Source organism: Schistocerca cancellata, chromosome 7 (genome assembly GCF_023864275.1).
Source record: "Schistocerca cancellata isolate TAMUIC-IGC-003103 chromosome 7, iqSchCanc2.1, whole genome shotgun sequence".
Classification (NCBI taxonomy): Eukaryota; Metazoa; Arthropoda; class Insecta; order Orthoptera; family Acrididae; genus Schistocerca; species Schistocerca cancellata.
The window spans coordinates 531,301,190-531,316,265 of record NC_064632.1 but is presented as its reverse complement, the minus strand read 5'-3'; the positions used below and the strand labels follow the sequence as shown (position 1 = coordinate 531,316,265).

Below are 15,076 nucleotides of genomic sequence, written 5' to 3'. Positions count from 1 at the left end.
GCAATGTGTTGTCTGCCTAAATGAAAAATCTTCCTGGAAACATGTTTCCTCGGGAGTGCCACAAGGATCAGTCTTAGGACCACTTTTGTTTTCTTTATATGTCAACGATATTTCGTCGGTTCTGTCCTCCTGTAAATATCATTTCTATGCCGACGACCTCCAACTCTACCTAAGCGTCAGACCTGAAGACGTAAACACTGCAATCGCTCAGATGAATGATGATCTGTCTTCAGTAGTGACATGGGCGAAAAACCTGGGACTTAAACTAAATGCAAAAAAGACGCAAGTAATCTTAATAGCCCATCAGAAACTAATAAGTTCAGATTTCCGCGAACGGCTACCTCCTATTCTGCTCGACGGTACTCCAATACCATATCAGAAAACAGTGAATAACTTGGGTGTAACTTTGGATGAGCATCTCAACTGGGCGGAGAATACAGTCGCAGTCTGCCGAAAGACGTCTGCTTGTCTCTATGCTCTCAAAAAGTTTCGGAACATATTTCCACAGGATTTGAAACGCCAGCTCGTGCAAGCACTCGTTCTACCGAACCTCCACTATTGTGATGTGATTCAGCAAGGCACGAGTAGTGAAAACAAAAGACGGCTAGAGCTAACCATGAATGCCTGTGTGCGTTACACCTGCAACATTCGCCGATATGATCATGTTAGTGCTTCATACTCCGAGCTAGGGTGGCTGCGGCCGGACAAATTGCGTGACTACCACACTCTATGTCTACTTCACAGACTCCTCGTCGCGCAAGCACCCCAATACCTTGCTTCAGAGATTAAAAACCTGTCATGCCATCATAATCGAAACACGAGGTCACTCTTATTTGGTATCCTAACTGTGCCCACTCACAAAACAAAAACTTTTGCAAACTCCTTCTCAGTTGCTGCTGTCCGCCTCTGGAACAAACTGCCCCTTACCTTGCGCAAAATTCAATCTCCTGCTGCTTTTAAGAAGAAGTTGAAGCATTTCCTACTATCATCTTCATAAAGTTCTCCACAAAATTAATGTACCAGGCCAATCCTCTGATCTGTCAAATAGCAAAGCTAGCGTCTCCTATCCTGCTCCTGAGATGCCTTCCTCTTCATCTATCTCTATTAGCCACGCAATCTTCTTTTCCTTTGTATTTCCCTAATTATGTTTCATCATGTCTCTCTATTCTTCTCCTCCCTTCACCATGAGTCTCCCTCATACTCCCTGCTGCCAGCACTCCTATCTAAAATTTGTCTGTTCAATAATGTCTAATTATAACAGTACTTATGGTCTACGAATATAAACTCTATATGTATGTATTTCTAATTGTTTATTTCACTTTTTGTACTAGATGTAGTTTAACATGCCTACTAAAACGTATGAATGTAAAATAAGTAGAATGCCTGGTTAGATGTAAGAGAGGGCCTGATGGCCCTAATCTTGCCAGGTTAAATAAATCAATAAATAAAAATAAATAAATAAATAAATTAACTGTCATCTTCAGGTCTTAAGCATTTTGCTTTTAGTAAACATGGTCAATTTATGCTGAACCCCATGCACTAGATGTCAAGTGAATAACACTCAGGACGTTGTAAACGTCTGTCATCGCTAAAATATTTAAAAACACACAGCACCTTGTCCAAAAGGCCATGTCCACATACAAATTGCTCACAGATGTTTGTACCGTATTTGTATCATGTGACAAGCATCTGGTATTAAGTATCTGTAAGCAGTATTTATGTGAACATGGCCTTCTGGACAAGGTGTTGTGGGTTTTTAAATATTTTAGCGAAGACAAACGTTTATAATGGCTGCGTTTTATGCACTTGTTTTTCTAAAAAAAAGTAAAGATCTGAAGATAACAGATAAGACTGTTGTCTTGAATAAAAAATATTTTGTGCGATCTTGGCTTTTGAATGGTTTTTTAATAATTAAAACAGATCACCCCTCAGTACTCTTATGACGAGGAAAATCAAACATCTTTCTTTTTTGCCACAGCAGTCGTATAAACCCTGAGCGTCTTGTTAACAAGAGCTACTTGATTGCCGTACATATACATACAGAGGAGTCTAGAAAAATGTAGACAATCTGTGATGGTTCATATCTTTGCAACAAAATGACATATCGTTGGAATTTTGCGCGGTAGTATTGTGCACTGTTTTGTCAGCAGGTCTTGGCGCGCATTTTCCAGCAGATGACAGTGCAGTAATGAATGAAGTATGATTGTCGTTGGAGCGAAGTACGAGAACATGATGGAGGAACAACGGCAGTGGCGTAATGTCTAAGAAACTCAGCCACCAATAGGGACAACAATTTAGCGTTTTCGGGATAAATTTGAAGTCGACGTTGCTTAAGGAAAGATCTCGTAAAGCAAAAACGTCAACAAGTCCAGCTTCCATCGCTGCTGTGTTGCAACGTTTTACTAGGTCACCTCAAAAGTGTGTGAATCAGGGTGCACGTGAAAGCAAAGTAAGCCGATCAAGCGCACGACGTATTCTGAAGGCTGCAAAGTGGAAAGAGTCCATTCCGAGATCCCTGCACGCTATGAACGAGGATGACCCGGATCGAAGGATGGAGTACTGTGACTGGTCTTAAGGCAGGCTCTGCGACGATGAACAGTTTGCATGGATGGTTATCTGGTCTGACGAGGCGCAATTCAAACAGAACCGTACTGCGTGTATTAGGCTCCTGAAAATACTCGTGTTCACGTTGACAAACATGTTAATCTATCGGCTGTTAATGTGTGCTTTGGTCTGTCATCGCGCGGTTTGATTGGCCCATTCTTCTTTGTAGGTACCGTAGCTGGTGAGGTGCAGCGCCGTATGCTGCAAACATCTGTTTCACCTGTCATCGGAGAGGTGTTTGGAAATGAAAGATTTTTACTTACAACAAGATGGCGCTTCGTCTCACTCCCACAAATATGTCAGGGCCTTCTTGGATGAAAATCTATCTGGACCATGGATAGATCGTAGAGAATCTGTTGAGTACCCACCACGATGTCCAGACCATACACCTCTTGACTTATACCTAGGGGGGACCTTGAAAAACGAAATTTATTAACAGAAGCCAGCTACACTGAACGAGCTACGGGAAACCATCGAGGAGTCCTGTGCGGCTAACACGCCGGCAACATTGACATCCGTAGTTCGGTCAACGGTTCAGCGGCATCGACGTTGTTTGGTTGCTAATGTGAGTCACTTTGAACACGTAAAATAGCTTTCTCCCCGTGCAAGAATTGTCACGGTATGTAATTTTGTTCGATTAATATTGATTAACAAAGAGTGCCTACATTTTTCTGGACCCCTCTGTATAACGCAGGTGCCAGGCTGCGGAGTGCTCAAAATGTATCGTCCGCCCTCGAAGGAGGTTACTTACAAAACCCTCGTTCGATCAATACTTGAATGTTGTTCATCAGTTTGGGATCCGTGCCGTCTGGGATTGATAGAGGAATCAGACTAGATCCAAAGAAGAGCAGCGCGTTTCGTCGTAGATCTAATAATAGTGTGTGCTGCGAAGGAGACTCTCATCGAACTCCAGCGGCACACGCGTTGTGAATCACGACGTGGTTTTCTGTTAAAATTCAAACGGCGTATGTTCCTATAAAAGTCAACCAGTGTATTGGTTTCTCTTTCGTATATTCCTAACGAAGTTCATCCAGATATAAGTTAGAGAGATTCGATTACACACAGAAGCTTACCAACAATCGTTCTTCCAGGGAAACATTCGCGACTGGGGCATGAAAAGTATTGTGTATGGGGGAGAGAGTAGAAAAGCGATATTGGTCCATAAAGTATCCTCAGCCACACTGTGTAAGGTGGCTTGTGAAGTGTAGATGCAGTTGATGTTTGTTGTGAGTCATTTAGTTCTTGCTGTCTTTAAATTTATTGTCTATGTTTATGCAGAGGGTCGTCTTTACTACATTCTTAGAACTCGTTGTAAAGAAAATTGTGGTAAGATCTTATGGGACCAAACTGCTTAGGTCATCGGTCCCTAAGCTTACACACTACTTAAGCTACCTTAAACTATCTTACGCTATGGACAACACACACAACCATGCCCGAGGGAGGACTCGAACCTCCGACGGGGGGAGCCGCGCGGACCGTGACAAGACACCTAAGACCGCGCGGCGAACTCGTTATATTAGGTAACTAAGAGCAAAGTTGTATCTGAGCACCAAGTTAACAGTAGAAAACATAACAATAATGTGAATTCGGATAGTTGTCTTGCTGTAATTATGGACGCATACGCATCTTCTCTAACACAGCACTTCTCTCAGTCCATATCCCAATCTTTCACAGCAGTGATGTCACCTACTAGCACATAGTCATTCACATTTAAGTTTATACTTCTATCACTTTCACTTCTGCGCACGCCTGGAAGGAGGGCGATTGAGATTGGTAAGTGTAATTTATTGCTATGTTTGTCTTTTTTATGTTGAGAAAATGACGTTAATGACTTCGTCTGTTGTCTCAACCAATCTCGATACCTTAGAAGTTCGTATAGGGGTTAGGGGGCTGAGGTATATGGCGGTTCGTTACAGATTTTAGTCGTCCCAGTTAACCGGAAGTGGGGCCAAGAGATTCCTGCTTGGGAGAATTTGGTAGGTGACGTCAAACACAGGCTTTCGTCTACCAAGCAAGGACAACCATCCAAACACAATCAGAAACGGGACGTTGGGACGATGGAATAAATTGGGAGCATTCGGGATCTTTCGGTGATACATCGACATTTAGACTATAGCGAAATCGTTAAATTAGGCCAGCGTGCGATATGAAGGAAGGTAAAACCTTAAAAAATCGTCGACTTAGAGACCCTTAGCGTAGGAACACAGGCTTAGGTTGAAGCATCGTGAAGAACATCTTGCGCGTATTTCCATAAGAAGCCAACCCAACATACGCCTAAATTACTTTGCAGAAACTAGAAGTCTAAATGAGGCTGTCTGGACGGGAGCCCAGTCCGAATTCTTCATCATACGAGATTTAAGCTATAGCTGCTCCCTCATCGCATACAGCATAGAATATCATCTCAGTCGTTCCTAAATATATCACCCCTAGTATGACAGGCAATGTGACAGTGTCACTAATACAGTGATGGGTGCTCGCCGGAGGAAACAAACTACCTGCTTACATAAATTCTTACATTTACACAGCAATTATTGATTTTGGGTATTAGGGCACGTCATTACAAAACACTAAAAGCAGCTATGAAAGTTTGCAGAATGAGATTTTCACTCTGCAGCGGAGTGTGCGCTGATATGAAACTTCCTGGCAGATTATAACTGTGTGCCCGCCCGAGACTCGAACTCGGGGCCTTTGCCTTTCGCGGGCAAGTGCTCTACCATCTGAGCTACCGAGGCACGACAGTTTTAATCTGCCAGGAAGTTTCATATTTTTTTCACAAAATTATGAACTGTCCGTCCAGTCACTGACGTGTCTGTTCGCTGTAGTTAGATTTCTGTCTGTGTCGTGGAGTAACGGCCGTTAGCAACGGCGAGGTGTAAGGAAGGGACCTCCAGACGTACGTACATCCTATTAGTTCTACACGTACCACATGTTATCACTCCTGCATTCCGTTTTGGAATTTTTGACTCTTGAATTCCGTTGTTGTCACATCCGTTTATTTGTTGTTTTAATTTCTTTGACAGGTCTATGTGGCATCTCGCACTCCACATGAGTGCTAAAAGGAATCCGTTAAACTTCGGTTACACGATAAACTAGTCAAATACCAAGACCGTAAATTCAAGTAAATACCTAGGAATTACAATTACTAACAACTTAAATTGGAAGGAACACACAGAAAATGTTGTGGGGAGGGCTAACCAAAGACTGCGTTTTATTGGTAGGACACTTAGAAAATTTATCAGATCTACTAAGGAGACTGCCTACACTACGCTTGTCCGTCCCCTTTTAGAATACTGCTGCGCGGTGTGGGATCCTTACCAGACAGGACTGACGGAGTACATCGAAAAAGTTCAAAGAAGGGCAGCACGTTTTGTACTATCGCGAAATATGGGGGAGAGTCACTGAAATGATACAGGATTTGGGCTGGACATAATTAAAAGGAAGGCGTTTTCGTTGCGGCAGAGTCTTCTCACTAAATTCCAATCACCAACTTTCTCCTCCGAATGCGAAAACATTTTGTTGACACCGACCTACATAGGGAGAAACGATCACGGTGATAAAATAAGGGAAATCAGAGCTCGTACGGAAAGATATAGGTGTTCGTTCTTTCTGCGCGCTATACGAGATTGGAATAATAGAGAATTGTGAAGGTGGTTCGATGCACCCTCTGCCAGGCAGTTAAATGTGATTTGCAGAGTATCCATGTAGATGCAGATGTAGATTCTGTCACTGTTCGTTGCGTTTACTGGCGACAGTAATATATTCTTAACACATGACTCATATTTTGTAACCAGTGTATAGTATGACGACGTTTGGTAGAACTACAGGAGAACAACAAACACGTCAATGACCGGACGGAACGTTCATAGCTTTGTGAAGAAAAAGGGCTACAAGGGAGATTTGAACACGGATCTTCCATTCTGCATGCCAACACCTTGCCACACAATCAAGACGCCGTCGTTATCGCACATTGTCTGTCTGCACTTCCTGAGCTTGGACCGGTCAGCACACCTTCTTCCTCTTTTCATGCTTGACCTCTGTTCAGTTTTTGACGGGCTATCCATTAGCCATCTTATCACTTTATCTGGGGGGGGGGGGGGCACTATGGGGAGTTTCTCTTGTGTCCCTTGTGAGTTCTGGGAATTGCTCTTCCCTATATACATTGCCCTATTGTTACGTGGTAATCGAAATGGTAGGGTATATAGAAATGATCATTCTCGGAACAAAGTAGTATAGTTTCCAAGACGGGGCCTACTCCACTGACTGTGTACACGTCGGTTATGTACTAGTGTTTAATGTTTAGCTTCGACGCGTCCTAAGAGCTGAAACTATATTCTTCAAATTAATTTGCTTGAGTGCCGATGCCAATAGTAAGTCTTGGTACTTGATCAATTAAATTGAACATATGCATCTAGCATGTAGCGTTTAGCAAGTCCCTTGTGTCTTGGTTTCGGCGGCGATACATCGTGAGGTAGATTTACGTCAAGTGACATTAGGGTCCATAAAGTCCGTGATCGATTGCTCAAACTACTGTAACATGGTTCAGACGAGATAGTGATGTCTTGCCTTTCTGAGTGTACAGGTTGCTTGCGTGGTATTGGAGCTGAAAACAAGCACACGTTGTAGGAGAGTTGTTTCATGTTTCGTTCGATGCTACGTGATGATGGAAGACGTATGGATGTCCCATTTCGTCCCATATACTATGTGATATGTCTGGTCAAACAGTAACAGGGCTATTACTTTCACTTCGAGAGAACTTCGTTTATTCCTATCAATGTTACCTTCTCCAAAATAGTAGACACAGCTTTTTCGAATCCCCGAAACACTTCCGGAACTCGATCTTTGGGGTACCTTTTAGCTCTCTCAGCTATGCGTTTTTAATCTCATCTATGTTTGCATATCGACGGCCCTTTAAGGTTTTGTTTATTGCTGCGGATTGGAAACAGTGACAAGTGACGTGGGACGAAGTCTTGTGAATATGGACACTGGGGCGGTATTACACTATTGACTTTGGCCGAAAAGTTCACGAAAGAGCAACTGTATTATCGTGGTGTGGAAGGCCGTGAATCGTTTCCGTATTGCTTCACATAAGCAGCGTTGAACTTGTCTGTAGTACTCCTAGTTGATGGTTCAAATGGCTCTGAGCACTATGGGACTTAACTTCTGAGGTCATCAATCCCCTAGTACTTAGAACTACTTAAACCTAACTAACCTAAGGACGTCACACACATCCATGCCGGAGGCAGGATTCGAACCTGCGACCTTAGCGGTCGCGCGGTTCAAGACTGCAGCGCCTAGAACCGCTCGGCCACTCCGGCCGGCCCTAGTTGATCGTTAGTCCTTATAGCAGTACCTCATGGTGTATTACACCGTTAAATCGGACATGGTAGTAAGCATAACACTCACATTTGACCGCACTTGACGATCTTTTGTCGGTCAAGGCGATCCAGAATGCTTCCACGATTCAGTCTCAGTTTCGACGTTGCCTCCGTAAACCCATTTTCATTACCTCTTACGACAAGTCTCAATAGCTTTCCGTTGCTTTTTATTTCGTCTAGCGACTGCTGATTGACCTGCATTCGCAGTTGTTTTCGCTACACATTCAACAATTTTGGAATAAATTTTGTTTCCACATGAGCAAGTGAATATGTTAACATCAGTGACTTTTCCCATTGTGACTCAGTGATCGTTCATATCATTTCTTTCCACTTTTTCCTCAATTTCACCGGCTGATGAAGTGCTATGGCGTCCAGGGCGCCCGTCATCTTCAACATCTTCACGGCGGCTATACTACTCATAAACTGTTGTTCTAATCATAACAGATTTCTCAAGTAATACTTAACATTTCTAAACTTTATTACATTTATTCCATTCTTAGTATAAATACTCCTTTCCACTTTTGTGCAATTTAAATTATCACCAGGTCTATCAAAACACATGTAAACTTTTCAGCAGCTGACAATAGACCGAATACCCGACTTCACTAACACTGTGCACATACGTTTCAGAAGGGCGCTGATGAGTCTTCTGTTTAGCGCCCTCACCCACAAATCCTCAACATAATCTTTACAGACACGTTTAACAACACAACAGAAGCAACGCGCAAATCGAACTAATATGACCGACTAAATTACAAAATTCCCGGTGCTTTTGATCACAACTTTTAAACATCCACCATACCAGAAGAGAACCTCTCTGAACGCGTCTTGCTGTCATGCTACGTGCATCGTCCTATGTGGTATCGATGCACATATGCACTGCAATTTGTTTGCGCTAACATGTACCGTGACTAGTTAGTCCTGCAGCTTCCAGTGGCGCCGTCGAGGTGCACTAAGAAAAGATATACTTCATGTGAATGGAGGCTTTCTCGGCGAATATCAACGATGAGGGGGGAGGGTGAGCACTGGTAATCGAGGGAGATGCGGGAATTGAGTCCTGTGGGTGGTGACTATCTATTCCGCCCACTTCTTCAGAATCAGGAACGCTATGACGTGGAAGTGTCCAAGACAACGGGTGGAATAGACAGGCAGCATCACAACTAAACGTCTCCCGCACCTCCTGCCCCCCCCCCCACTTCACCCCCCTCGGTGCCCACCCCCCGGCCCATCATGGCCGCCATATCTGTCCTTTAAGCAGACGACTGGCTCACCCGTTCAGACCTTCGGAGTCTTAAGTCCAGGGGTGGTGGAATTGGACAAAAACCTACACTTGGCCTGAAGATGACGAGTAGGAATCTCGTCGAAACGTTGCAGTAACACGACACCACGACTGGGCTGATAATACGAGAAGATTTCATCAAGATGCGCTTCAGTCCGCCACAGAGGCTATATTTGGTACGACTGGTCACACCATGCATTCCAGGTTTAATCTGGCGCTCTCTATCTGCTGTTACAATCCGAGATAGTGGACACGATGTAGATGTCTCTGAGGACGGCTTCTGGAGAATCGAGATACTCATAGCGCGTTTCATGAGTTAGTTACTTCTGCAGTTTACCGCTTTCTTTGCACAATGAAGTCATTTGGTAAAATTTATTGAAATAGGGCGTCACCCAGCAGGGATAAGGCGTAAATGCGAACGTCACTGGCTTCCCAGAGCGCACAGGGATTCGCTGCCGTTGTTTTCAGTCTGCGCTTTCCATCCACGGCTATCTCAGTTTTAAGCTGCCGTCTCTCATTACTGCAGTGCCAGCACTCATTTGCAAGTCGGAACGCCGACCGCCTTGCACTATTTTGCTGCGAAGAACTTTCCATGAATATTTTCTGCCTACTTGCAAGAATATCAAAGCAGGCTGGGTACCGCCTTAACGTCTGTCATAATTTACTCATCCGTTGACTTGATATGCAGATGTTTCATCGCTCTACAGTATGTTACAATCTAGGAAATTTCCACAACAGAAAAATACAATACACTTTGCTATAGAAAGCTTCGACTTTCTTTTGGCTATACCACAATAAACTTTTTAATGCTACAAACATGAGGCAACTACGAAAAAGACTTATTATGAAGGGCAACAAACGTTCAGTGAAAATAAAGAAACAAAAAACAATTCCTTTATGCACTCCTGCCATTAAAATTACGATACCATGAAGGCTGCGTGCAACAAAAGTCAACTAGCCAAGAGGTATGCTAGTCACTTAAAAATTTAAATGATTTTCATTTGACCACAACCGCACAATGCAGCTAGAAGTAAAACTAACGTCATCTACATTCTGTATACAAACAAAGACCGTGCAGTGGGCTTCTCGTTCATAAATCTGATCTGAAAATTCATTGTCCTTGTGATCTGATCACGTCCCGTGTAAGGAGGAGAAATATCTAGCAGTACGTTTCGCAGTTTGACAGCGGCAGAATTGTGGCCTATCCAGGCTGTGGCTTAACTACGCGACTAGCGCCTGAGAGGGCTAAAGTATAATTTGCTCGGCCGTGTAGAATCACACAGCCATTCAACAAACGAGCTTATTGGCAGGAATGCAAGTAATCACACGGACAGTGCGACGACGCCTGCAGCACTACAGATTTTCAGTATAACTACCACTGTTGCAGCTTTTGTTGGTGTGGCAGCACAAAGGGTGTACTCTGACACACAAGAAGTCGTCTTAAACGAGTCCCAGTTTTCAGTACAACGTCACAATAGACGTATCATTGAGTGTAGGCTCCAAGGAAAGCGGACATTGCCAAACTGCATTCGTCATTGTCATGCCGGGCTTGATCTTATGGATCTCCGCCGGGCACATCAACACAATCACTTCCAATATGCATAGCTGGCAATTTATTTAGCTTGGAAGTAAGTTGATGGGCCTGTTTTCAAGGTTTTCGAGCTGTTATTGGAGTTCCACACCCTGATCGGTAAAAACAGAACCTTATAGGATAATTTTGTTGTCTGTCTGTTAAAAATCCTTTTTTCTCACGAACACGTAGACGTACAAGTTGAAATTTAAGTCACTTGCTATGGTATACGGTCCCTTGCCGGTGTAAGAAATTGAAGCTTCGAAGTTAATGCACTCAAAAGATACGGCCCTTTAAGTAATATATTTTGACACTAGCAAACTCATACTTCCCGTTGGTCTAGGATCGTGAAATTTGGCAAGAAGAAAGGTGTCACAGATAAGTCAAGGGAAAATCCAAAATTATTGTAATTTTATTATGTCACACGAATTTTTCTCTGTCTGTTCGACTGTCACTCCGTCTGTAAAGACCCCTTTTTTCTCAGAAACGAGTACGGGTGTATTAATTTGAAATTTGTCACATACTGAGTTCTATGGCCCTTTGATAATGCAAAATAAAAACAGCACAAAACTAGCTGTAGGCGAGGCAGGTGGAAATTAAAGTGATCTATGAGGAAGGTACAATACATTCGTTTGATCTTTTTTTCTGCTATTCCTCGTCTGTCTGGGAGCACTATCAGGTAGGACTAAAAGATCAAATACAGAAAGATTCAAATGAAAGATTCTTGAGATAGGTTCCTTTTTGGTCACCACAAGTGTGTCAACTAGATACTCGTCCAACTTCAGGCAGACCCTATTCATCCGACCCCAGTGACAGATATTACAAAAGTTTGCAACACGGTTTACTATTAAATTTCTGAGAGCACACGTTTTAGCGTCAGGTAGTACAGGACTGGTGGGAAAAAGATAACAGGCCCAGTAAATATTTTATGCTCCTTCAAATAGGCAACCCAACTTACATCATCTGCATGCAGAACAGATGATATAACTCGGGTTGCGTGTTTGATGGAGCATAAAATATTTACTGGGCCCGTTTTGTTTCCCACATCCTGTGTATCATATCCGTCCACATATATATCTCGGGTAGTGACTGCGACAGTAAAACAAGAGAAACTTATCAAGTGTCGATTTTATTACACATCATTCTCGCTCGAAACAGTAAAAGGGAGATATAATAAGTAGTTTACCTTCCACAATTCACGAAAGGTGTGCTGAAGTGTATTTATGCTTCTTCCCTCTGAAATTTTAACATGCAATCTTTATCATTTCTGTCTTTCTTTGTAACTTTTTAATATGAACAATAATTTTACTCCTCTTAAGTGTTTAGCACTACAACATGAAATTATTTATTAGTATGGATTTATTTACTCTGTGCAGCTCACTTAAATAAGAAAACGAATAGTTGTTTAAGAATTCTAGGGGCATGTGTGTAGATTTTAAGTGTGTCCGAAAACTAATATGCACGGTTTCAGATCAAACGTGGTACGCCGTATTACATGTATAGAAATCGGATGGCTACAGATCATTTATCTTAAAATCCAAGGGTCAACGGGAGAAGTGTAGACTTCTCCGGAAATGCTAAGAATCTCCATCGCAGAAACTTCTGTGCCATGATGTAATATCGACCCCCATGTCAAGTTACTGTCATATCTTCTCCCACGAAGAAGTTTGGAACCGACAAGCAAAGTTCGCCCACAGCACGCGAAGCAACTACTCGTGCTGTAGGCAAGAGGTTTTCGTGACCTTCACGAGAGTAATCTATATCTCAGTTCCGCGAGGTTTTGAAAGTTTTCTTCGCACACCAGGGAAAACTAAAATACATCTCGTCTAGCAGGACAATACTAATACGAACCTTACGGATGGTCTCTGAAATTTCTTGGTAGGTTAAAATGACGTCCCAGACGGAATTCAAAACCGAAGTCATATTCCGCTGGAAACACCAATACCATCCGAGTTATCCAAACACGAGTCATGGAACCAGGTACTGCGTTAACAGACAGTACCTCTCTGCTGCTTCCTAACATCCAAAGTGGCGCCTCCGCATTTATCAAATGGTTCAAATGGCTCTGAGCACTATGGGACTTAGCATCTATGGTCATCAGTCCCCTAGAACTTAGAACTAATTAAACCTAACTAACCTAAGGACATCACACACATCCATGCCCGAGGCAGGATTCGAACCTGCGACCGTAGCAGTCGCGCGGCTCCAGACTGAGCGCCTAGAACCGCTAGACCACCGCGGCCGGCTCCGCATTTATCGTTGCACTACTTTAATTCGCAGATCGCTTCATCACAGCCCTGAAGCGGAATGTATGCCGAACTGAAACTTGCTGATAAATGACAACTGCGTGCCGGAATAGCTCAAATGTTAAGAGGAAAGAAAACATTCGTATTCGAATCCCTGTGCAACACATGCTTTTAATCTGTCAAAAACTTCGAATTCAACATACCTTCGCTGCAGTGCTAAAACCCTTTCATGACTGACTTCTGTTTCCTCTTCCCTAGATTTCGGGAAGCGTTTGACACGGTGCCCCAATGTAGACAGTTAGCGAAGGTTCGAGCATGCGGAATACTCGTAGGCTCCCAGATATGACAGTGTCTCGAAGACTTCTGAAGTCATGGAACTCATCACGTAGTTCTCGATAGGCGAATCGTCAGCAGTGCCCCCGGGGAAGAGTGACAGCGCGGCTGTTGTTCTCTACACTCATGCTCGTAAATTAAGGATAATGCTGATACATGGTGAAACAACGCTCTGGTGGGCGGTTTGTGGGTTTAAATCACATCGGGGTATGGCCATGCGGTGCATTTGATCTGCGGTCGTCGCACGGTGGCGCTGGCAGCAGTCCACGAGGTGTGTTGGTGCATGTCAGAGTACGGTGCAGCGAGGAAGTGTGAAGACGTTTTAAGACGGGCTAATGGTGAATGTATGTTGAAAATAGATCAGAGAACACATATTGATGACGTTATGAGGGGTATAATAGTAGGGCGACTGGAGGCTGATCAAACACAGCAGGTCGTAGCACGGGCCCTCCGTGTGTCACAAACTGTGATCTCAAGATTATGGCAACGATTCCAGCAGACAGGAAACGTGTCCGGGCGCTACAGTACGGGACGTCCTCAGTGTACAACACCACAAGAAGACCGATATCTCACCACCAGAACCCGCAGACGGCCACGGAATACTGCACGTAGCCTTGCTCGGGGCCTTACCGCAGCTACTTGAACAGTTGTCTCCAGACACACAGTCTACAGACGACTGAACAGACATGGTTTATTCGCCCGGAGACCTGCAAGGTGCATTCCATTGACCCCTGGTCGCAGGATAGCCCGTAAAGCCTGGTGTCAAGAACGCAGTACATGGTCATTGGAGCAATGGCCCCAGGTTATGTTCACGGACAAGTCCAGGTATAGTCTGAACAGTGTTTCTCGCCGGGTTTTCATCTGGCGTGAACCAGGAACCAGATACCAGCCCCTTAATCTCCTTGAAAGAGACGTGTATGGAGGTCGTGGTTTGATGGTGTGGGGTGGGATTATGATTGGTGATCGTACACCCCTGCATGTCTTTGACAGAGGAACTGTAACAGGTCAGGTGCATCGGGACGTCATTTTGCACCGGTATGTCCGCCTTTTCTGGGTGCAGTGGGTCCCACCTTCCCCTGATGGATGATAACTCAAGACCCCACCGAGCTGCCATCGTGGAGGAGTACTTTGAAACAGAAGATATCAGGCGAATGGAGTGGCCTGGCTGTTCCCCAGACCTAAACCCCATCGAGCACGTCTGGAATGCTCTCGGTCGACGTACCGCTGCATATCTTCAAACCTCTACGACACTTCAGGAGCTCCGACAGGTACCGGTGCAAGAATGGGAGGGTATACCCCGGTAGATGCTTGACTATCTGACCCAGAGTATGCCAACCCGTTGTGCGGCCTGTGTACATGTGCATGGTATGGAAATGGAAATGAGCGTTTGGCGTCATTGGCCGGGAGGCCCCTCGCGGGGCAGGTCCGGCCGCCTTGGCGCAGGTCTTATTACATTCGGCGCCACATTGGGCGACCTGCACGCCGGATGGGGATGAAATAATGATGAACACAACACAACACCCAGTCCCTGAGCGGAGAAAATCTCCGACCCAGCCGGGAATCGAACCCGGGCCCAGAGGACGGCAATCCGTCACGTTGACCACTCAGCTACTGGGGCGGACATGTGCATGGTGATCATATTCCATATTCATGTGGGTACATGCGCAAG

General features: G+C 44.3%; 1 protein-coding gene and 1 non-coding gene across 5 annotated transcripts in view; one reads left to right on the top strand and one right to left on the bottom strand.

Moving 5' to 3' along the window:
- LOC126091949 (synaptotagmin 1-like) overlaps nt 1–15,076 on the top strand; it is a 1,108,877-nt gene that overhangs the window by 744,352 nt on the left and 349,449 nt on the right. The gene's annotated exons all lie outside the window — the stretch shown is intronic.
- On the bottom strand, nt 7,836–7,919 carry Trnas-uga (transfer RNA serine (anticodon UGA)). The gene is given in 2 exon segments: nt 7,836–7,870; nt 7,880–7,919. It is a non-coding gene; the product is annotated as a tRNA-Ser (tRNA).